We start from the raw sequence: 24,425 nt of genomic DNA on the forward strand, positions 1-24,425 counted from the left end.
AAATGGTCAGATTAGGAGCAACGCCTCCATATCAATCTGCTGGAGTTGAGGGCTGTGTACCTAGCGCTGCAAGCCTTTTTCCCACGCATCCAGAACTCCCAGGTGCTCGTCAGAACGGACAACACCACGACGATGCACTATCTAAACAAACAGGGAGGAACGCGTTCGCTCACTCTATCGCGCGAGTCGCAAAAGATCTGGAACTGGCTTGTTCTCCATGGGATCACCCTCAGGGCGGACTATGTCCCGGGAAAGGACAACACCATTGCGGACGCCCTAAGCAGGCAGAAATCCCTCTCCCACGAATGGGAGCTCGACGAGAGTGCACTGACACACGTATTCTCAGAATGGGGAGTCCCAGGAATCGACCTGTTCGCCACCAGGGAGAACGCCAAATGCCGAAGCTACGCAAGCTGGCATCCCAAACCAGAGTCGCGCGGGAATGCCTTTTCCATAGGCTGGTTCAGCGTATTTGCGTACGCTTTTCCACCGTTCCCGATGATTCCCAGGGTCCTCAGGAAGATGAAGGCGGAGCCCTGTACCCTGATCCTGATTGCCCCGTACTGGCCGAGGCAGCACTGGTTCTCGGACCTTCATCGCCTCTCCATCAGGACACCGATTCGTCTACCACAGCACCCGAACCTGCTGACAATGTCCAATGGGCAGGTGCAATTCCCGAACCTGCAATCGCTCAGGTTATCGGCCTGGCTCCTGAGCACAGAGAGTTCTGTCATTTGAACATCCCGCAGGAATGCAGGGACGTGCTAGCAAAAGCAAGGGCGGACAGTACCAACAAAACCTACTCTCTCAAATGGAAACGCTTCTGCGTATGGTGCTCGGAGAAGGGCCTGAGACCACTTCATATCACGCCTGATCAGATATTGCCATATCTCCTGCTCTTGGCGCAGTCCGGATTAGCGCATGCATCCATAAAGGTGCATCTGGCGGCAATTTCACGTTTTACCAGGACTTCCAAAGGCCCGTCTCTCTGGTCCAGTAGACTTATCAAACAGTTCCTTAAGGGTCTATATAGGTCCTTTCCAAGACCTCGACGGGTCCCACCGACATGGCACCTCAACTTGGTCCTTAACCAACTCATGAAGCACCCTTTCGAGCCCATTCATCGAGCTTCCATCAAGTACATCTCATGGAAAACGGCTCTGTTGCTCGCTCTAACATCTGCCAGGAGAGTCAGCGAGTTGCAAGCTCTCTCCATTCAGGAGCCCTTCATGCAGTTCAAACAGGACAGGGTGGTGCTGAGGACAAATCCCAAGTTCATACCGAAAGTGCCTTCAGACTTTCACCTCAACGAGCCGGTGGTCCTGCGTTCCTTCTTCGCAAACCCTACCACGGCAGCAGAAAGGACGCTCCACTCTCTGGATCTCAAACGGTGTCTTAAGTTTTATAGACAAGACAAAAACCTTCAGAAAGTCATCGCAGCTCTTCGTGGCCTACAGCAGGCCAAGGTTGGGTATGCCTCTAACAAAACAGAGCATTTCAAGGTGGATCTCTTCAGCAATAGCATTCTGCCATGAAGGGGCCGGACGGCCTTTGCGAGACAGGGTGGAAGCACACTCCACCAGAGCGATGTCCACATCAGCAGCGCTGTTCGCTGGAGTGCCGATTTTGGACATCTGTAGAGCGGCGACGTGGAAGTCACTGCACACCTTCTCCAGACACTACTGCCTGGATGCCGAACTTACGAAGGATGCGGCAGTGGGCCAGGCGGTGCTTCGCCATCTATTCCAGTGAGGTGAGCCTTCCAACATCCCGCCATCCTGGTATGCACATTCTTTACTGATTTACTGTTTTGATGTATGCCAATGTTTCAAACTGTTATGATAATAGTGTATTATCTCAAATATCTTCATGGCATGTTACATCAGAAATGTGCATAATGTATTGCTAACTACTCTGATTCAGGCATGTGAATCTATGAAAGACACCCCTAATACTGGATAAGAAACGCGTTACTTACCTGTAACAGCAGTTATCCAGTATTGGTGTCTTTCATAGATTCACATGCAACCCTCCCACCTCCCCTGGAAGGACTCACGTCTCTCTCTAACTGTATTACGCCTACCTAGCTTGGTGCGTACGAAAATCTGAGGGACTGAGACTCCTGCCAGGAAGGTTCTAGAGGAAGGTGATAGCTGATTGGCTGACTCTAAGAGTTTGGTCCTTTTTACATAAGGACTAGGATAGGCTGCTAAGGGGAGGCCCTTAGGCCTATTTTTCTCTATGTATGTCTATAGGACATTACTTTTTTATGTACCGGAGGCTCCCGTCTCGACGACGGGGAATGATTCAGGCATGTGAATCTATGAAAGACACCAATACTGGATAACTGCTGTTACAGGTAAGTAACGCGTTTCTTCCTTACCTTAGAGTATTCCCCAGGTGTCAGGCTGGATCATAAAATATTGAGCATTACCTCTGACAGCTCTGCGACGACGTTGCCCATGCTGCATTGCCTACATAGGCACCACCCTGGCACACTGGCGTCCGTTCTTTTCTTTCCATGCCAACAGTCATAGCTTCGGAAAGCTATCGATGTTGTTTTTTTACCAGCTTTTTCTCAACTTTTGTCGAGCTATTCCTTCTTTTATGCAGTGTGCCGGGAAATATGTCCCTTCAGAAACCTGAGGATTTCAAACTTTGTGGGGAATTCCACAGACTGATGTCTGTGACTGTTCCCCATTTGATCACCCTGTGGTTCCTTGAGTTGGGCCCCGATATGATGGCCTGCTCTTACTGCCTCTTGATGTGTCCAAAGGCGATTTGGGGTAGGGCGATGAAGCTCCTAGCTGCGCAATGCCGAAAGCCTCCTCGTCATTCCTGCTCCAGAGGACGGTCTCTGTCCTGGGGCCATTCATGGGCCCGTTCTAGGTGCTGTTCCTCCGACGTGTCCTCATCAGAGTCCAAATCTTCATTGAGTAAGTCTAAGAAGAAAAAATACGTTTTTGAAGCACCATTCAGCTTATCCGCCCCCTTCTAAATCCACAAAAAGGGGCACAGGACCGCCACTGCGCCTCTATGCCCCTCTCCCACACTCCTCCTGCTGACCCGGCACTGGATAAGCCTCCACACTTCCTGGGTGCTGGAGCGACTCCTACCCAACCTCAGGAGTTTTACCAAGCTTTGCCTCACCCTCTGGAGCACCTATGGGCCTCAAGGATTCAAAAGGTACTTCAACTGGGATACCTCCCAGGATGCCGGTTGGACCCTCAGGATTTCCTCCCGTAGCTGGATGAATCCTCATTCCGAGCCTCATTCTGTCTGTACGATCTTTGCTGAAGTATGATCCTTTGATGCTGCTACCTGCATCACTGACGCCTCTTGACAGACCAATCATTCTCTCTAACTCCAAGGCAACGACAACCTTACGGCTCTGACACAGAGCCTCATTCTATGGCTGCCTACTTTGAGGAGGAGACAGAATACGCTGATGAAATTGCTTATGGTTTCCTCAAAGGAAACTTATATTCATGGCATTTATAGAGAGCACTGCTACCTCCCGAGGAGGTGACCAGGCGAAGTGATATGAGTAGTTTAGCTATGTCAGTGGGCTTGACACCTCTCTGGACACCGGTTTAGTCACTCCACCCTGTCCAGCCATTGAGGAGAGTGCACTTTTTGTGATGGCGATAAGTTTGCCCGCTAAAACTCTTGACCTTCTGGTTCTGGCAGGGGAAGTGAAAAACAACTTATTGACGGAGGTACCTCAACAAGAGCAGGCAAGCTCAGAAGCCATGCTCCCATTTAATGAGGTACGTACAGACGTCCTCCCGGGGGTCTGGTACAAGCCCTGTTTAGGGGTTTCATTAAATCGCCAAATGGACCACTGCCATCACCTGGCTCTGGGGAATCACACATTTTTGACCCAGCGTCCCACTCCCAAGAGTTTGGTGGCGCAGGTTTCCTCTGCGAGGGCCAACCCAGGGACTTTCACCAGTGCCTCCCGGACAGAGAGTCCAAGAGATTGGGCAAATTGGGTAATATCTTTCCCTCCACCTGCTTGGTCCTGCGGTTGGTTAATACTGGTTGTCTTGTCGGCACTATTCCCGCACAATATTTGGAATTCTGCAGCATAGGTGCTCCCCTTGGTTTTTGATGAAGCCTGAGCGACTTACCTAAACCTTCGCTGTTGGACGGGATGTAGCAAAATTCATAAGATGTGTATTGGACACCACAGACTCCATAGTTAGGGCAATGAGCTCCACAGTGGTTCTCAGATGACACGCTTGACAGCGCTCCATGGGCTTAATGGGGGATGTCTTAGGGCCATGCCCTTTGATTGCTCGTGCTTGTTTGACGACAAGGCGAATGCAGGGCTGGAGTGCTTGAAGGACAACAGGGTCACAGCTCGATCCTTGGGATTGGTTACTGGCCTTTTTCAACAGCATTCCTCCTTTAATCTAGCCTGTGGCTATGGTAGAGGATTTCAGTCTCACCAATACCACCCATTTCCGCAAACCCAGCAGGTCCACCAGCCATTTAGTGATTGAGGTAGAGGCTCCAACAATAGTGTGGACAGCAAGGACACCTCTCCTGGCACAGGCCCGCCCGGTAGGCAGCAGGATATGGCATTTTCTACCTTTATTGCAAGCGGCCACCTCAGAAAAGTGGGTGATACAGATTGTGCTGTGGGGTTACTCACTTCCATTTCTCGAGACACCACCACCAATGTCACGATCTGTACAATGGTTGTTGAGGATCATATGTCATTTTTACACCCGGCTGTGCAGTATGTTTTTGCCAAAGGATCTATCAAGAGGGTTCCGGTCCCAGAAGTAGATGGTTGTTACTTCCACTACTTTCTAGTGCCACAAAAGAGCCAGGGGTCTCCGTCCTAATCTAGATCTTTGCCCTCTTAATGCCTTCATTAAAAAGCACAGGCTCAAGATACTCACTCTTGCCCAGTTCCTGTTTGCCTTGGACCATGGAGAGTGGTTAGTAGCCTTGGACCTGCAGGGCATTTATTTTCCTATCCCCGTTTTGTAGGCACACAGGATTTACATACGGTAAAAGCACTTTCAGTTTGACGTGCCCCCTTGTGGCCTCCCAGTGCCCCATGGGTGTTAACGAAAGTGGTAGTGCTGGTTGCAGCTCACTTCCGAAGGTTGGGCAACCCAGTCTTGCCCTTCCTCAACGATTTCTGTTGAAGGTGGGCTCCCCCCAGACAGTTGTACCCACCTTCAGATTACGGCAAGCCTTCTACATTCATTTGGGTTTACTGTCAACATGTCGAATGCACTCCTGACTCCTTCTCAAATGCTCCCTTTCATCTGAGCCATTCTGGACATGGTTCAATTTCACGCCTACTCTCCGGTGCAGAGAGTCCAGGATATTTGGGCTATGACCTGAATGTTTCAGCCTTAAACCTGGATTTTGGTGACACTGACTCTGAGGCTACTGGGTCTGATGGCCTCCTGCATGCTGCTGATGAAACACGTAAGATCGCAAGTGCAGTCTCTGCAGTGGATTCTGATGTTCCAGTGGGCGCAACATCAGGGGAATCTGACCGGGTCCAGGTTTCAGAGGAGACTGCATGTGATGTGCAGTGGTGGCTATTGAACTGTGATCTGCTCAGTAGCAGACCCCTCTCCCTTCCCCTGCTAGAGTTGATAGTGGTGACAGATGCATCACTTACTTGCGAAAGGTGGAGATCTCCAGTGGAAACCCACCTTCATATCAACTTGGAGTTACAGGCCATCAACTTGACGTTGAAAGCCTCCCTGCCATCTATGAAAGGGATGCTAGTTCAGGTGTTCACGGACGACACCACTGTAATGTGGTACTGCAACAAACAGGGCAGGGTGGGGTCCAGGGTCATAGGCCCCGTGCCAGGAGGCCTTGCGCCCCTGAAAATGTCTGGAGTCTCAGGACATCTTCCTGATGCAGATGCCAGTAAACTGAGGAGAGATGGTTGAAGCATGCTAACAGTCATGCAGCAGTGTTCTGTATGATTTGAAGGTGAGAGATGAAATACTTGGGAAGTCCCGAGTACAGAGTGTTTTGGTATTCCAGGCAAAAGGAGATAGCAGTCTGGATTCATGTGTTTTTCCACGCATGAAAAGGAAGGCTTTTTTCAGGGTTTTCAGTAACCAAAAGCAAGTAGAGGCCAAGGTGTCCTCCTCATGAACAAAAGAAAATGACTCGTCTGATATCCCACTGAGATTACAAACTTGAGAGAAAGGGGAAGAGAGTCTCCTAAAGTAGCCAGCCACCTTAAAGTCCAAATCAAAGGGTGATCTCCAAAGACCAAGACCTTGCTTTTGGTGGGATTCGGTTTTTGTAAATTACACACCAGCCAGGAAATGACATCTCTGAGACAGTTCAGAAAATGAGTGATAGCCTCTACTTTCACACCATCTAATAAGAGGAGGAGTTGGCTGTCACTAAACACAAACCCGTGAGGTTGAATTAGGGTTGCAAGAAGGTTTTTGTAACTGTTAAACATTGATGGTATGAGAGAAGATCCATGAGGACTACATTTACTGCCTCAAAAGGACAATTGGAAGCCTGAGGGAGTCAGCTTTGGTGTGATCAACTAAGGAAGAGTTGATCTAATTGAGTGTCTGAGATGGAACCCTCTTAAATGGAAGTCATGGATGATAGTTTTTGGAAGCGGCAAAATAATCCAGAAGGATCAAAGCGGCAACATCATCATCATTCAGGGCAATACAAATATCATTCAGACCTGCAGCCCGCACAGATTCAGTAAAGTGTGCTGGGTAGAAGCATCCTTTTGTTTTTTCTACAGCAGCAGAGTATTAAAACCGAAGACAAAGCTTGGTGTTAGTTGCTCTTTTTGTAGTATTTTGTCAGAGTACACGTTTTGGACCATGACATACTGCTTGAAAGACTATTTGATTTCTTAGTAGTTTTTCCTGTGGATCCAGTTATTTCTCCACTTACACAGCAAACGAGCATGGATTAAGTTGATGGTGATGTCAAAGGGTATTACAGGGCTCAATTCATCATTATCCAGGTGCATCATGTGGCCAATCTTTTAGCACAGTATCGAGCACAGTTATAAATGTACGTATTATAAACACAAAATTCACTATAAGTAAGAAGTGAACAAGGCACCAGGCCAACATCACCACTTTTGTGGACCCTTTATTTTAATGTAAAGTAAGCTTGCAATGCAAAAACCGAACTAAGGGCCTGATTTAGTGTTCGGCGGATGGAGTAAAGGAAGCTAGGTTGAAGGAGGACTTGACATTCGCCACCTTGCCTTAACTCTACCTAACCGATTTAGAGATGTCCGCCGGCCATGTGGACATCTCTATACATTGGCAGCAACCTTGGTAATCGTGGTTCCTGTAAGTGTAAGAACTGTTTGACGTAGAGCTTCAGCAAATATGAAGGCCAGTTAGACCACATTTTCAAAATTGTTTATTTTTCTAAAACAAACTCTCAAAGAAGAAGTTTGTGTTTGAAAAATGAAAAAATCTAATGACCACCCCACAGTGAGAGTTATGTCCCATAGTGTGTGGGCCACTTTTATTTTTTACACTATCCTTTACACCCATGACATACCTGGCTGCGACGGACAGTAAAAAAATAAAGCCACACAACTGTCACTGCCCACTACAAATAGGTTGGGCAGTCGAATGGCTTCCCTCCGATGGCACCTATTCCCTTTGGGTGTCTGTGGAAGGTTAACTCTGAAGGAGCAAATTTTACTCCATCTGAGTAATCCTGGCAGTCCACTCACTTCTAAATTGGTCTGGCGGGCTCAGAGTTGGGCAGAGAGGGTACTTGATTGCCATTGCAGCAGAGTACCCTGTCTACCATACTCTAAATCCGTTCCGAAGATTGAGATGCCTGTACTGGAAGGAGCAGAGTCTCACTTGCTTCTTTTTGCCTGGCACTCACATCAGTGAACACAGTCTACCTTCGAGAAAATCAGAAATGTAGATGTCCTACTCAGTACAGCGTTATTGTTCCCTCTCCAAGTCAACAAATTGAGCAAACACGTTGTTGGCCTGCAGCTCTCCCCGCCCATAAATTAGTGGCATGTGGGTGGATTTTATCTTTGTTTGGAATGGATGAAAAATTAAAAATCAATGTTTCTTATTTTGGAAATTTGTGATATGAATAACTTTAAATACAAATTTGGTGGGATGAAGAATACCCAATATCACCATTGAAAAATAAATACAGATTGAACTTTGATCAACAACTTGTGATTTACAGCAATGAACTCGACGCAATCCTTTTTTATAGGGACACAAGGCAGTGCAAATGGGGACGAACCACAGTGGGGGGACGCTACTTCATTTTATTAATGTTTTTCATACTCAAGGATCAGAGAGTGAAACCCTTCTGCACGCCATAAAAGAAGTAAGATTCAACTTAAGTTTGGAATATCAAGGAGTGAGTGATCCTTCTCACTTGTGGATTTTATCTTTGGTATTCTGATGGAATACTGGGTCTATTGCAGCATAATTTCCTCTGGGCTGGCAAAAGAAGTTATAGACTGGGTTCAAAGGTCACAAAATGAAGTGAGGTGAACTTGCTTGAACCTACAGAATCATTATTGCATAAAACCATCCATCAAATTACTTATCTAGCTTTTGGTGAATGCATGGATCACTTTCTGTGTAGTGACCATAGGACAGCATTTTGATGCCATTCAAGAGGCGAAAGCATTGCTTGAATGAATGATGCTGCAAACAGGGAAAGCTGATGTTTTTCTTGAAAAAGAGGAAAGAAATGTATCCAACTATCAGGATCTACTATCAGTATTGTTCTTAAACAAGTGTTATCTTAGAATTAGAGATCCTGCTGCACAAGGCACAGTATTACCCAATGCTATTGCACTGAATGTTTTGATTATGAGGAGCACCATGGAAGTGCTGATGTTGATGCACGGCCTTTCTCCTTTGAATTACTAGTTGCAGCCTTAATCAGTAGTGAGATACTAAATCCTACAGTTATACAGCCTTTGTTGGACATAAAAAGTATACCTGAAGACAGGACTTACTTCAAGTAGGTCACGCTTAAAGCATCCCTCAGTCATGGGGCATGCTGGATATGTAGTGCACCAAAAGATGGAAACATATTGTAGGCAATGTTGAAATTTTTCTTGTAACTTGTACATAAAATCTACAGTTGTGAATTCTGTTCTATTGGTGGACAAATGTATCAGTCCTGAAAAGTAATTATGCTTTATTGAATAACTTGGCCAGCTACAAATCAGTAGTGGTATAACACATTTTCAACAGCTGCCAGCTGTTATTTTATAAAATATAGTGGCAGGTACCTTTGTCCAAATAGGGACCCATCTTCCTAGTCAGGATAAGGGAGTTACACTCTTAAAATAACCCCTGCTCACCCCCTTGGTAGCTTGGCATGAACAGTCAGGCTTATGTTAGAGGCAGTGTGTAAAGCATTTGCACATAACCAACAGTAATACAGTGTAAGCACTACAAAAGTACACCACACCAGTTTAGAAAATAAGACCAAAAACTATACAAATCCACAATACAGTAGTTAGAAATATTCAGTTATCAAAATAACCTTGAAATACAGTTCCTTGAAGTTGAGAGCTCGGTGTCGTGAACAAACAAATCCAAACGGTTCTGGCTGACCGCGGCGTCACAGGCCAGCTACGGTATCCTGGAGACCCGCAAACTAGTACCTTTAGAAATGCAGGGCATCAGCGACCTATCTTTGAGCTTCCGAAAGCATTGCGTCCGCAGGGGAATGTTCCGTAGGTCGGTGCAGGAGTCGGGCCCTCGAAGTCACACACGTTGCAGGTCGAACTCCTTACGGTTAAAGTCAGGAGCGCTGGCGTCGGTGGACACCGGGTGCTGCGGTGCGAAGTGCAGCGGTGTGGCGTGCGATGTCCTCCACAGTGGCTTGATGGTGGCGTAAGATGGCGGCGGCGGTGACACCAGGGGCACGGTGCGGAGTGATGCGGTGCTCGACGCGGTGCAGGCAGGTCACTGTGCAAGCAGCATTGCCGTCATTGCTGAAGCGCTGTCGTCGGCTGACGAACTGGTGTCTATGGACTCCGGATTGCAAGTTTGTTTTTGAAATTCACAGTAAACCAAAGGCCCCCACAACATTGTGGTTTTCGCCGACAATGTGATGGTTATTATTGTGTTTTTTTCCTGTCCCTTACCATCAGATATTCCCTAGCATTGAGAGCTGGAAAACGTAGTGAATATTCAGTTCACCCTAAATAGATCAGACAGAGTAATGCCCTTTCTCCAGAGGCCACTACTCTGCTGGTTTGTCAGGGCATTTTTTTCCATCAACAGAGGCAACGGGACTCCATGAATGAAGTACTTGGGGTCCACCTGTCTCTAAATGACGTGGGTGGACATTGTAAACCATGACATTTGTTATGTATTACACTGTCCGCCAACCTCGAAATCGGGCCCTATGTCTTTGTTTGGTTTTTCAATATTTTTGTTTTACTTTGCCTTGTTGTTGTATGTATAATTCCCTCTGCAGTTTTATTCAGTTTGATGAATTCAACCATGGACTGTATTTCATGCTAACATTTCTTGAAGTACTGCTTATCCAGCCATGGATCTCAGAACAGACTATCTCTTTGGTACCCTGAAAGAGGTTTATCACCTGTTGCTACCGGTGCGGATATATCGCTCTCCTCTTCCTGCGTGGGTGCCTGTGCTCCTTCATCAAGGCGCAGCGCTCCCCCGGCCAAGCAATGGAGCTCAGTGATCCTAAACAACGCCAACTTTCATTTGACGCGGCAAGTTTGCCTCACAGCGAGGAAAGTGATGGCCCTCCACGTGAAGACCCTCCAGGGCATGCTGAATCTGACCACCCCCTTCTGGATGGTGCCACAGCCATTGTGGCAGAACTTCGAGACGGTTTTGGGATTCATCGGATACTGGTTGGGTTGTTATCCGATGTGGGTGGGGTGTGGGGTCAATGGGTTGTTACATGTTTAATGTTTAATGATCATTCTTCGCAGGGCATTGATTATGCTACAGGCCATCTTATGACCTTTCTGTACATTGTTATACATACATCCATGGTCTCAATGACATTCCCATCTAAGAGTCCTGGGGCAGTAAGGTTAAAATGTATGTCATGGAATGTGCGAGGACAGCCCAACCTTAGGAATGGACGACAGGTGCTATCCTACCTTGCCCGCAAGCCGTCCAAGTGATATTTTTACAATTGGGGTGGCAATCGTTTCTTCACAAACTATAGTACTTATTCAAGAGGGGTGTGCATCCTAGTCCACAAAGCAGTCCCATGCCAAGTGCATATAGTAGTTGCCGACCCTGAAGGCCAATACCTCCTAGTGGCTGGCACTTTAGGGGTGGAAACTCTGCTCCTGGTAAGCATTTACTCCCCCAATGTAGACACACCAGACGTTTTCCCCAGTATTTCTGCACAAATCTCCGAACTGACCATTGACACTATTGTACTGGGTGGGGAATTCAACCTTACTTTGAATACAGCTTTGGATACGACTGGCCTTGCACTGATCACCAAACCCCAGTCTGTGCAGTGACTCACTGACCTCTTACAGTCCTTCATCCTCGTGGATGTATGGCACACCCACAACTCCCTGGGTGAAGGATTCTCTTTTTATTCAGCCCCACACAGAACCTAGTCATGTATAGATCATTGGTATATTTCTCCTAACCTCTCACTGACTGTCCTCTCTATTGAGCATCTTCCCCGCACCCTTTCAGACCATTCTCCGGTGCCTATGGCTCTTTACATTCCCAATGCCAAACGAGCAAAGTATTCTGGTGATTCCCAGCAGAAGCTTTGCACGACAGTGTATTCATAAGCGAGATCAGGTTCGCTATGGTGGAATACTTTCAGCTAAACACTGGCTCGGTGTCCAGCTATGCCACACTATGGGAGGAATTTAAAGTTTGTATCCAGGCAACTTGTATCGATAAACAGTTTTGAGTACTTTGTTCTATCTGCCAGTACCTTGAGATTACTGAGGAAGCATTGAAAGACCTTGACATACAGACCTTGATAGAAGACCCCCCACCTCCATTACATCATAGGGCGAATCTTCTTGTAGAGTTCCAAGAACTCGCTGCTCGTGAGGCCAATTATCTTGGTAAATATGCACAGGCGCAGATATACGGTGAGAGTGAGAGACCGGGCCAAACATTAGACAGACTATTACGTCCCCAAACTAGAAGACAGTACATCGATTACAAATAGCTCTGACATTACCACCACATTTTTCTCCTACTACTCTCATTTATATACCACCCGCTGATGACGTCCTTGCCGATTTATCTTTCTGAAGTGGCCATGGTCTGGCTCGAAGGTGGGCAACAGCAATTTTTGGCCTCACCCATTACAGTGGATGAAGTTTCTCAGGCCATAGATGATCTCAGCGGGACCCATGCCCCTGGTACCGACAGGCTATCTGGCATATTTTATGAAACATATAAACCATTGCTAATCCCTTCATCTGTTAAAGGTGTATGCAAAATCTCTAGAAAACTGATCGCTCCCTCTTACGATGCAAGAGGCTGTCATTTCTTAGCTCCTTAAGCCTGGCAAACCTTCTTATCGTTGTGCTTCTTACAGACCCCTTTCTTTGCTTAAATCAAGAATGTAAAATTTTAGCTAAGATCCTTGCGACTCATATCTCTCTCCTGGTAGACAAAATGATTTTGCTGTTTCAAACTGGATTTGTCCCAAAATCGCTCCACATCAGTAAATCTTTGCACGGTCTTTGCAATTATTAATCAAATTACTCCTGAACATCCGTCCACAGCAACATTGCGCAAATTAAAAAAAAAACGAAAAAAAAAAACATTGCGCAAATTGGAAATCCCCAAAACATTCTGTCATCTTATTTGCCTCCTATATATGAATCCATGTAAATGGCGGACTTACGGATCCATTCAGGCTATCACGGGGAACCAGACAGTGCTGTCCTCTGTCCCCATTACTATTTATCATTACAATGGACCCCCTTGTACGTCATCTACAGTAGCATCATTTACAGCGTGGGCTCGGATTCCACCAAGGCCCCCTATTGGCTTCACTATATGCAGATGATGTCCTGCTGTTTGTCAGAGACTGTGAAACTAATCTCTCTCCCCTCTTCCGCGAAATTGTAAGGTTTGCTGTGTTTTCTGGACTGGTCATCAATTGGACCAAATCTGAAATATTCCCGCTAACAGACACCACGACCCCTTGGACTCTTGATTTTCCCTTTGCGCTGGTGTGATGAATCCCCTCCCCCCCCCCCCCCCCCCCGATATCTGGGTATTTTATTGCACCGCATTGCAGTGGAGGTTATTTGGCTCGATTATCAGCTCAAATTGACTGATGATTCACTCTTCCCCTATCAATCGCCAGAAGAATTGCCATCATAAAAATGGTGGGACTCCCCTGCTTTTTATATCTTTTTCTCAACATTCCCATTCCACTTACTTCTAAATTCTTTGATATGCTGCGGGCATGCTCATTGGACTAGTCTGGGCTGGTGGGCAGCCGCGCATCTGTTGGCGGACATTGACAATGCGTTATCAGTATGGAAGGTTTGGTGCCCCAGATTTTTAGGTCTTGCCTAGGCAGCGCTTGCACTGTCTCTTCGAGACATGCTGTATACAGGATATGTGATTAAAGCTCCTCCCACTTTCTGCCCATCTTTTTAATTGGCTCCTGTCCCTGTCCTTTGTAAATGGTGGCTTTTAATTGGGCAATAGGCTTAGTAGTTCCTCCTTAGTAACCGCCTTGTCCCTTCTTGTAACCTCCCATGAGGACCCCTGTTACATGTATTGTTACTCCCTAGATCTTAATTACAGCCTCAAGGAACTATTTTTTTTTTGGTTCTACCCGTCAAGCCCTCAGTCAGCCTGTCGAGCCTGTCTGCCACACCGGCCAGCCTAGCCTCCCGTCCCGGCCAACTCGTACTAGCCCAGGGGGTACTAGGCATGGCTTATCTTTTCAGCCTCCCCGGTCTGTCCAGCTCTGCCCTCCCTCCAGCAGCCAACCAGCCCAGCCGAACTGCGGGAACCAATCCGCAGTCAGCCATTAGCCGGTCAGCCTTGCGCTGGTTAGACCTAGGAGGGGTTTGCCAGACAGGGGGTGGACTTAGCCTTCCAGCCATGCCGTTCGGGCCCACCGTTCCACCGATGTCGTCAGCCTGGCCGTGAGTCCTGGCTGACCTGCACAGCAGTCCAGCCAAGCCCGCCGACCTACGTTAAAAATCACCATCCAGCCAGTCTGCCAGTCAGCCCACTTCACAGTGAGCCGCCCAGCAGTCCAGCCGTCCAGCTACTAAAAACGTTACGACGTTACCGTCACCTTTCCTTCATCGTGCTCGTGAGTTTCATTGCCACGCAAAGTGCAATGATTACATCCCAGCTGACCGTGTTCCCTCTAGGGACCACCAAGTGAACTACACTTGATCGGAGTCAAAAGGCATCAAGGAACTATTTTCTTAAAAGGCTTCAGGCAGGACACACACTTGATCCTAAGATAAACTTGCAGTGCTTACATCACTCACAAGAACATCTCACATTTATATGAGAGCTTCTACTAATTTCCCTTCATCAACTCCACACAGAGTAGAACCTAATCAGGAATTAATTTTTTTGTCATATTTCAAAGCTACTAATTGTATATATGGACATAGCTAGTTGAATGTACTCGTGGTACTGTCTTGCATGCAATGCATTATGGGTAGGGTGGATTTACCATATCTTCAGCTGGGTGCAGTACCATATGTGGCCAAAAGAGGTTCCCTGGGATCTCTTTTGACCACTTATGGTACTGCACCCTGCAACATGTCTAGATAAAAAAAATTGGCATTTATGCCAGTAACTCTAACTCCAACAAATGCAAGACCAATTGCATTTCCAATGCAATAGCTCTCAAATTTGTTAAAGTTGGAGCTGAAGGTGTTGAAAATGACAATGTATTTTACTTCCACTGCAAACAAAAACAAAACTAAACGTTCTGCCCCATTGTTTTTTAATTAGCTCCTGTCCCTGTCCTTTGTAAATGGCGGCTTTTCATTGGTCAATAGGCTTAGTATAGACAGAACCCAAGCTATGTCCTCTGTAAGGCTGGTAGTGGTTACTTTACTCACTAGCACATCTCACATCTACATGAGACCTTCTATTAATGTACCCCCATCAGCTCCACACAGAGTACAACTTAATCTGGAATTAATATAATAATTATTTTGTCACATTTCAAAACTACTAATTGTATACAAGGACATGGCTAGTTGAATGTCATTGTGGTACTGTCTTGCGTGCAATGCATTATGGGTAGGGTAGATTTACCACATCTTCATTGTTTATGCTGTTCACTAGGGAACATTAGAAACAGCTTGTGCTACTACACCTAGACAAGCATTGCTGGTGCCTTGCTCGCTAGGGACATCTAGGCGCAGCTTGCTGTACTGCACCGTCCACATCCCATTTATATTAGACCTTCTATAAATTTCCTTTCATCAGCTCCACATAGAGTACAACCTAATCTGGAATTAATATAATAATTTTGTCACATTTCAAAGCTACTAATTGTATACATGGACATAGCTATTTGAATGTGCCCGTGGTACTGTCTTGCAGACAATGCATTATGGGTAGGGTAGATTTACTATATCTTCAAAGTTTATGATGCTCACTAGGGACCTCTAGCCACAGCTTGTACTTTTTTTTACCCCTAACCCTTATTTGGGCCTTGTTTTTGGTTCAGATACATCAATCATCACCTTCCACAAAGCCCTATTTAATCGTAAGTTGTTGGTAACTAACTTGACAACAAGCGCATAAGCTATCCCATTGACCTTTTTCCTGTGAAGGAAAAAGGTCAGGTTAGTCAAATACATACAGTAAATAACTAAATTTACTCCACCTGCCTTCATCCGCCTTCTCCTCTCACCTGTCACCGACCGGTTCCTGGGCATGCGGAAAAAGGACAGAAGACAGGTTAGTGGCACCTCTGGGCCCCCCTCCCCCAGGTAAGGGCAGGAGTACTCCTTGGGTCCTCAACTGTCGTCGTCTTTTTTGTTGCTTGTGCCTTCCAGAGTCCCCCCGTGTGAGGGCACCCTTCTTTTCTGCCTGGTTCCACTCTTCGTGGGTCAGTGTGTGTGTGTTTCTGGAATGGCGCCTCTTTTGGGGTGTGTCCTGGCGCTCCCTGGCCTCTGCCTTCGGCTGGCGTCTAGCTTGTCCTGGGTGCGCCGTTCCGTGGTGTTGCCTGCTGCCGGCTGCGCATGCCCGTGCAGGCCTGTTTGTTCTATTCCACCGTTGTGACCCTTGATGTATTCCCTTGTGCCCCTGCCTCTGGTTCGGCTGGGGCTTTGCGCATCTGGGCCTTTCTTTCCGTCTGCGCATGGTGGTGGAGTTGTTCCTGCCTTGTCCGCTGCTTGCGGCTCAGGGTGTTCAGTTTTTTCTGTCACTGTGTCTGTGTTTCTTACGGTGGGCCCTGCCTCCGGTTCTTCCTCTTCTCCCTAGGGTTGGAGGTGGTCCTTGTGTTCTTTGGGGCTTTCGGGCGCTGTCTGCCCCTGCGGGGTGTTGGGCAGTTCTCTCTTGGTTGGGTCTAGGTTATCATGGCCTTTCCCTTCTTGTCCCTGTGACATGTCCCCTGCTGGGGCCCTGTATCTCTCCTGGTGGGGAGACTCTCTCGCAGGCCCTCCTCCCTTCTGAGTATGGCTAGGGTATCTACTCTACATTAAGGAATCTGCAGCTAGTAGTCTCTATCAGATGTACAAGTTACTTACCTTCGGTAACGATGTATCTGGTAGAGACCATTCTAGACGCAGATTCCTTCACGACCCGCCCTTCCTCCCTGTTCTGTGAGGACCCTCTGCTTGGGTTTCTGCAGTCTCCTTCCTCTGGGTGGTTTGTCTTCTGTGGGTGTCCTCTTTGTTTTCTTCTGGTCAGGCATCCCTCCAGCTGGTTTCTCTCCAGCGTGAGGGCCTACTTTTGCTCTTTCCCTCTGTTGTTAGAGTTTATGATCCCCACCCGTTCTTTGACCTTTCTACTCCTTGGCAGTGTAGTCTGGGGATGGATTACTGTTGCTCCTCTGTTCCGGGCTTGTGGCCCTTTGTGGTTGTGGTTGCAGACCCTCTCTCTTTCTGTCACGGTGCCTCCAAGATGGCTCTCGCCTTGGCTTGCAAGGTGGTTCCATGGCATGGTGCTTTGCGCTTTTCTTGCTATGGCTTCACTGCTCTGGTCTTCTGGTGCTTTACTGCCCCCTGGTGCTTTCAACTTGGTTTGCACTGTTGTTCCTCAGAGTGGTGCTCTGCTCCTTTCCTGCTCTGGCCTGCTGTTGTCGCCCTCTGGTGCCTTGGTGCCACCTGGTGATGTTTCTCACCTTTTGTTCTCTCTATTTTGTTTCTCTGGTTTTTTTGCTCACTGTTCCCACGCTCTCCTCAGTTTTGTTGTGGTGGCTCTGCATTGTGGTGCGGAAAAAGTTCTCCGAAGCAAACTGACGTCAGCACGCCGGGTGGGGCTTATGTGACCTTGCTGACGTCACGCCCGTGGAGGACGTCGGGGCGGAGTCGCGTGGTGCCGCCCCCCGGTGCTCAGAGATCCTGGGCAAGAAAGTTTTCCGGGTCCAGTCCCACGCCTGGGGATAATTCTACGTTAAGGAATCTGCGGCTAGAATAGTCTCTACCAGATACATCGTTACCGAAGGTAAGTAACTTGTACATCAGAGCCTGTGGTGATGCATGTCGCAGGTATCCAGGCCCTTAGCTCCGTGCTTAGGGCCTTCAGCAGGTCCTGTGCGTATGCACACTCCCAGAAAATATGGTAGCCACAGCATGTGCTACTGCACCTAGACAAGCAGTGCTGGTGCCTTGCTCTCTAGGTCCATCTAGGCACAGCTTGCCGTACTGCACCTACCACATCTCATTTATATTAGACCTTCTATAAATTTCCCTTCATCAGATCCACATAGAGCACAACCTAATCTAGAACTAATATAATAATTATTTTGTCACATTCCAAAGATACTGATTGTATACATGAACATAACTGTTTGAATGTCCTCGTGGTACTGGCTTGCATGCAGTGCAATATGGGTAGGGTAGATTTACCATATCTTGATGATGCTCAATAGGGACCTCTAGCCACAGCTTGTGCTATTGCACTTAGACAGGCAGTATTGGTGCCTTGCTCGCTAGGGACATGTAGGTGCAGCTTCTATGAATTTCCCTTCATCAGCTCCACACAGAGTACAATCTAATGTGGAATTAATATAATTATTTTTTCATATTTCAAATCAACTAATTGTATTTGTACTTTGTACTCCTAGTCGTTGCTTATGAGAAGCAAGGCTGGCAGTAACTTCGCTTCTTTTACTACCAGCCTTGTTGTTCATAAGCAGGCCTATAAGCACAAAGTGCGTGTTTAGGCACCGCTTGCAGGTTTTCAAAACACATAAATAAAAGACATTGTCATTTTTAATGGCAATAGCTCAAATTCTCGAAATGCAAGACCTATTACATTGCAAATGCTTGTTATTTGTACTATTTAGTTGTGCAGGTGCAATTTGAGTACCGTTGGTATTACCCGGACGCTAGACTGTAATATCTAAAACCAGAGTGGTCCCAGGCTCCTCCTCATTCTCTCTCGGCTATTATGTCTCACAGACTACCTAGTTCACCCACTGAAATACAGACTCTCCAGACGACATTCTGGGCTTGGACTGGACTACTCGCGCACATACTGCTCTTGGACAGCCCATGGCTGTCCCCGACCATGGAAACATTAACCAAAAGAACCCTCACTTGATGCAGGTTGCATAGTTTAGGTGACCTATTCCCGAATGCCCAGATGGGGCTTATGTGACCTTGCTGACGTCACGCCCGTGGAGGACGTCAGGGCAGAGTCGCGTGGTGCCGCACCCCGGTGCTCAGAGATCCTGGGCAAGAAAGTTTTCCGGGTCCAGTCCCACGCCTGGGGATAATTCTACGTTAAGGAATCTGCGGCTAGAATAGTCTCTACCAGATACATCGTTACCGAAGGTAAGTAACTTGTACATCAGAGCCTGTGGTGATGCATGTCGCAGGTATCCAGGCCCTTAGCTCCGTGCTTAGGGCCTTCAGCAGGTCCTGTGCGTATGCACACTCCCAGAAAATATGGTAGCCACAGCATGTGCTACTGCACCTAGACAAGCAGTGCTGGTGCCTTGCTCTCTAGGTCCATCTAGGCACAGCTTGCTGTACTGCACCTACCACATCTCATTTATATTAGACCTTCTATAAATTTCCCTTCATCAGCTCCACATAGAGCACAACCTAATCTAGAACTAATATAATAATTATTTTGTCACATTCCAAAGATACTGATTGTATACATGAACATAACTGTTTGAATGTCCTCGTGGTACTGGCTTGCATGCAGTGCAATATGGGTAGGGTAGCTTTACCATATCTTGATGATGCTCAATAGGGACCTCTAGCCACAGCTTGTGCTATTGCACTTAGACAGGCAGTATTGGTGCCTTGCTCGCTAGGGACATGTAGGTGCAGCTTCTATGAATTTCCCTTCATCAGCTCCACACAGAGTACAATCTAATGTGGAATTAATATAATTATTTTTTCATATTTCAAATCAACTAATTGTATTTGTACTTTGTACTCCTAGTCGTTGCTTATGAGAAGCAAGGCTGGCAGTAACTTCGCTTCTTTTACTACCAGCCTTGTTGTTCATAAGCAGGCCTATAAGCACAAAGTGCGTGTTTAGGCACCGCTTGCAGGTTTTCAAAACACATAAATAAAAGACATTGTCATTTTTAATGGCAATAGCTCAAATTCTCGAAATGCAAGACCTATTACATTGCAAATGCTTGTTATTTGTACTATTTAGTTGTGCAGGTGCAATTTGAGTACCGTTGGTATTACCCGGACGCTAGACTGTAATATCTAAAACCAGAGTGGTCCCAGGCTCCTCCTCATTCTCTCTCGGCTATTATGTCTCACAGACTACCTAGTTCACCCACTGAAATACAGAATCTCCAGACGACATTCTGGGCTTGGACTGGACTACTCGCGCACATACTGCTCTTGGACAGCCCATGGCTGTCCCCGACCATGGAAACATTAACCAAAAGAACCCTCACTTGATGCAGGTTGCATAGTTTAGGTGACCTATTCCCGAATGCCCAGATGCGATCCGTTACAGATCTCGCAGAAGGCCATGATGTGTCCCAAATGGACAGCTTTTTTTCTACATAAGACGAGCGCCTCTGACTGCCGCACTTTAAGCGTAATGGACAGCTTTTTTTCTACATAAGACGAGCGCCTCTGACTGCCGCACTTTAAGCGTCTACAGCAGAACTGAGGATTTTCCCCCGCTCTCACTTGTCATTACATTTGCTAACCGCGCCCACCTGGTCTCCCAACTCTATCATTTAGCCCTTACACTCCTGCCGCAGGTAGGTATGGGGGCGCATGTGGCATGGGAAAGGGATCTTGGACTTTCCTTGCCAGCTAAGACATGAGCCTATTGCTGCAAGCAAATCCGGCTTATCTCTTGCGACCATTGCCACAGGCTCTTACATCTTAAATATATACATAGAGCGTATATTACGCTTAAATTGCTGGCTAAGGTGGACCCCACTAACTCCCACAGTTTCCCTAGATGTGCAACAGAATCCGCATACATCTCTCATTTAGCGTGAAACTGCACACCAATATTAGCATATTGGGGAGAAGTTTTTTGTCATCTCACCTTGATGATTGGTGCTAGTGTCTGGCTTCCTCCACCACGACAGAAAATCGAGACAAGTCAAGAATTTTGTGATGACATTGGCAGGTTCTTTCAGAACAAAGTAGAGGTCATTTTTTTAGACTTCAGTAACCCAAACCCGGAGAGTGCAGTAGTCTGGTTGGTGGAAAAGAGATCAGTTTCTGACCCCTCCCCGATCTTTGACAAATTTGGGCCATTGTCCACGACTGAGACAGAGAAGCTGCTCCTCTGCGCACGATCAGGCTCCCCTTATGATCGCTGTCCAGTATCAGTCATCAAACAGGCCCTGGCTCCCGTGACCCTAATACTCACCTCTTTGTTCAACACAATGTTTGAAGCTGGCCACTTCCCCAGACCATGGAAGTTGGCCTTGATATTGCCTCTCCTTAACAAGCCTAATTTGGACCCAAAGGAGCCACATAACTTCCGACCCATATCACGCCTTCCATTACCTGCATAATTGGTTGAGAAAACCATGAACTCTCAGCTTATCTCTTTTCTACGTGAAACCAATGTTCTGGACCCCACTCAATATGGGTTCAGAGAAGGGCACGGTACAGAATCTGCCCTGATAAAATCTACGGCGGAGATAAGGGAGGCTGTGGACAGGGGAGGCAAAGCTGCTCTGATTATGCTGGACCTGTCAGCTGCCTTTGATACGGTCCATCATGACGTACTGATGGACCGTCTGCTGGCATGCGGCATCCATGGAAAAGCATATGAACTCCTAAGATCATTCCTGTCGGACAGATTTCAAACTGTGGCACTAGGGGACTTCCATTTTAAACCTTTTTTGCTGCCATGCGGAGTGCCTCAGGGGTCCTCCCTAAGCCCTACTGTTTTTAATGTTTGTTTCCTCCCTGGCTACTCTGATCGGTTCTTTTGGGTTCAATCTGACATAGTACGCAGACGACACACAAATTGTGGTGGCTCTGCACCCTGGTCAGGCAACAGGAATAGAAGACAGGTTCCTCGATTGCATGTCAGCAATCGGGAGCTAGATGTCACAAAACTGCCTGAAACTGAGCTCAGGAAAAACCAAGGTCATCTTATTTGGCAACAATCTCAATTTCTGGACCCCAAGATGGTGGCCAGAAGATATGGGGATGCTCCCAATTCCAGTCAGGAAGGTGAAAAACCTAGGAGTCATCATTGCCGAGAAACTCAACTTTGGGGACCAAATCAATACAGTGGCATCTTCTGTCTACTTCTTAATCAGGATGATTAAGAAAGTTCTTCCTTTTCTGCCGACCAATAGTCAGCAGACTGTAGTCACTGCACTCATCATGTCCAAACTTGACTATTGCAACAGCCTGTATCTAAATATATAGGAACGCTTCCTGAATAAATTGTAACTGCTGCAAAATGCAGCAGCTAGGCTGATCACTGGGACTCCCAAATATGCCTCCATTTCCAAGGAAATGAAAAAACTGCACTGGCTGCCGGTCAGGAAACGGGTGCTCTTTAAGGCATTGTATACCGTGCACAAGACACTTCATGGTATAGGCCCAGACTTCATGAAACGGAAAATGCAGTGGTAAATACCCAGAAGAACCCTGCACGCTGGTGATAGTGCCACCCATTAAAACATCTTCATGGGGAGGGAGACGTTTTTTCGGTGTGCGCAGCTAAGGCCTGGAATGAACTTCCCCCGAATCTAAGAAAGACCCCGGACCTCCTCACTTTTCGGCAAGAATTGAAAACCTGGCTCTTTACGCTGTAATTTTGTTCTCCTGTCTCAAATTCTCAGAGAGTTAGTGGTCAGTGCCAGGACACCTTCGGGTAATTGCCGCGCTTTAGAAGTAGCGATAACATAACATAACGTGATTGACTTTGAGCTGACCCCCTTCTCCATTAATGTCTTTGTTAGGCTAAAGTAAACCATTTGATGCTGGAGTTCGTTGCTTTGCTCCATGCCAAACGACAAGTTTCTAAACGCTGGGGCAGCCCTGGACCCCAACAGTTAAGGCCTGGATGAGAGATTTAATATATTATGACACCACTAGCGACACTTATGCTACCCTGCAACCACTCACCTCCAGGCCTAAAATCATCTGGCAGACATTTGGATCTTACTTGCTCCTGCACCCTAAGGAGACATAGGGAATATGTGTTTGTTCATGTGATATGCTGTCCCGGATGCACACAGATTTATTGTAATGATGTGATGCTCTCTTGTTTTTCCAACTGTGAAGTGTACGGCTTATGCTGCACGATGTGAAGGTCTTGCTTGGACATGCACTTTTCCCTGGAGCCATTCTTCTTGATATACCCTCACCTCTGGACTGTAATCGAACAGCCCCTATACTGACCATGCTCAGATTTTGTACTCAAATGATGCTACTACTGTTGCTCTAATGTGTCATTGCTGGATATCCCTGGGTGGTTCTTTCTTTCTTTTTTTCTTTACCTTTACCTCTTTCTCTTTTGCTAATCTCTGACATGTTATTTCTTGGAAAACGCAATAAATAAAATAACAAAAAAAAAGAACAGACTAGCTTTGTGAGCAGTGCTGGGTGGGAGTCAGAAATTCCAATACTAGTAAATAATATTATGTTCTCAGTAAGCGTTCCATGCTGAGAGCTTTGTGTTGTCGTGGTATGGGTTGTCACCTGTTAAGTATCATTGCACTGTCTCCCGCCCATATCTGTACCTTCTTCCTATACCTATCTCCCCATTATCTATGAATGTTTTTCGCTGTCCTTGTATTACATATTCATCACAATTTCTGCTCCCCAAATCTGTCCCTCACAGTCAATTCTGTCTGTATGTGTCCCTCTTTGCATTGCAAGACATATGTCTCTCAGACAATTTGTTGTTGTGCTCCATTGTTGGTCCCTTACCATCTGCGGTTCCCATTTCTACTCTGTTCATGTCTGTCCCCCTCCTGAGTGACAGTCTCCTGCATGTGCCGCTCTCAGTAGGTCTCCTGTTCCCGTCTTCATGTCTGTTCTTGTTGGCACATCTGTGGCTCAATTGAAGCTGATAATGAAAGTTACAGGACGGTGAGGTTGATGGTTGTGATCAAAGGCGATCTGTCCTTAAAGCAAGGGGCAAGGGATTCATGTGGATCATGGGGGTCACAGGGGAATCAAAGCATACTGTGGAGGGAACAAGGTGAAGAAGGGGTGGTCCCATTGTATTCATTCTGAGCATTAAGACTGTGTGGAACCCAGGCTGAAGATGATATCTTGTGAGTACCAGGCTGATGGAGTAAGTTCCATTTTAATCCAAAACAGTGTAGAATACAGGGAGCCAAGTTGTGTCTCCCAGATCACAAGTGACCTCTGTTAGTCATGATTCCATAGGGGTTGCATGCTGATCATGGAGGTCAGAGAAGATAGTGGTGAAAGGTGGAGGTCTCTGAGGATCTATGAAGAGGGTTTGGGTCATATGGGATCCAATCTGAGGTTGCGTGTGAGTGGGCGTTAAACCCCCATATTAAGCTGCTTGCAGAGCATTTCACCAATGCAGAAAACACTCGCTGATCCAGCATTGCCTACCGGTGGCAATAAAACTGTCTTGTGGGCTTTGGCTATAGTAGACTGTTTCTCTAGGAGAGTAAACTTGGTCGCAGAAAATTTAACCTAGTTAGGAATGTTTACCATGAGGTCGGAAGTCCCTAAAGAGTCGAAGGTAACGACAATATATGTAAAATGTATAGATTGTAAGAGTTGCATTCTAAAATCGTTCCTCTTATCCAAAATAAATATTGTATCTTAT

At 46.7% G+C, this 24,425-nt stretch overlaps 1 protein-coding gene across 3 annotated transcripts in view; it reads left to right on the forward strand.

Moving 5' to 3' along the window:
• CASP9 (caspase 9) overlaps positions 1 to 24,425 on the forward strand; it is a 133,018-nt gene that overhangs the window by 105,678 nt on the left and 2,915 nt on the right. The gene's annotated exons all lie outside the window — the stretch shown is intronic.

This window comes from Triturus cristatus, chromosome 1_2 (assembly GCF_964204655.1).
Source record: "Triturus cristatus chromosome 1_2, aTriCri1.1, whole genome shotgun sequence".
Taxonomy (NCBI): domain Eukaryota; kingdom Metazoa; phylum Chordata; class Amphibia; order Caudata; family Salamandridae; genus Triturus; species Triturus cristatus.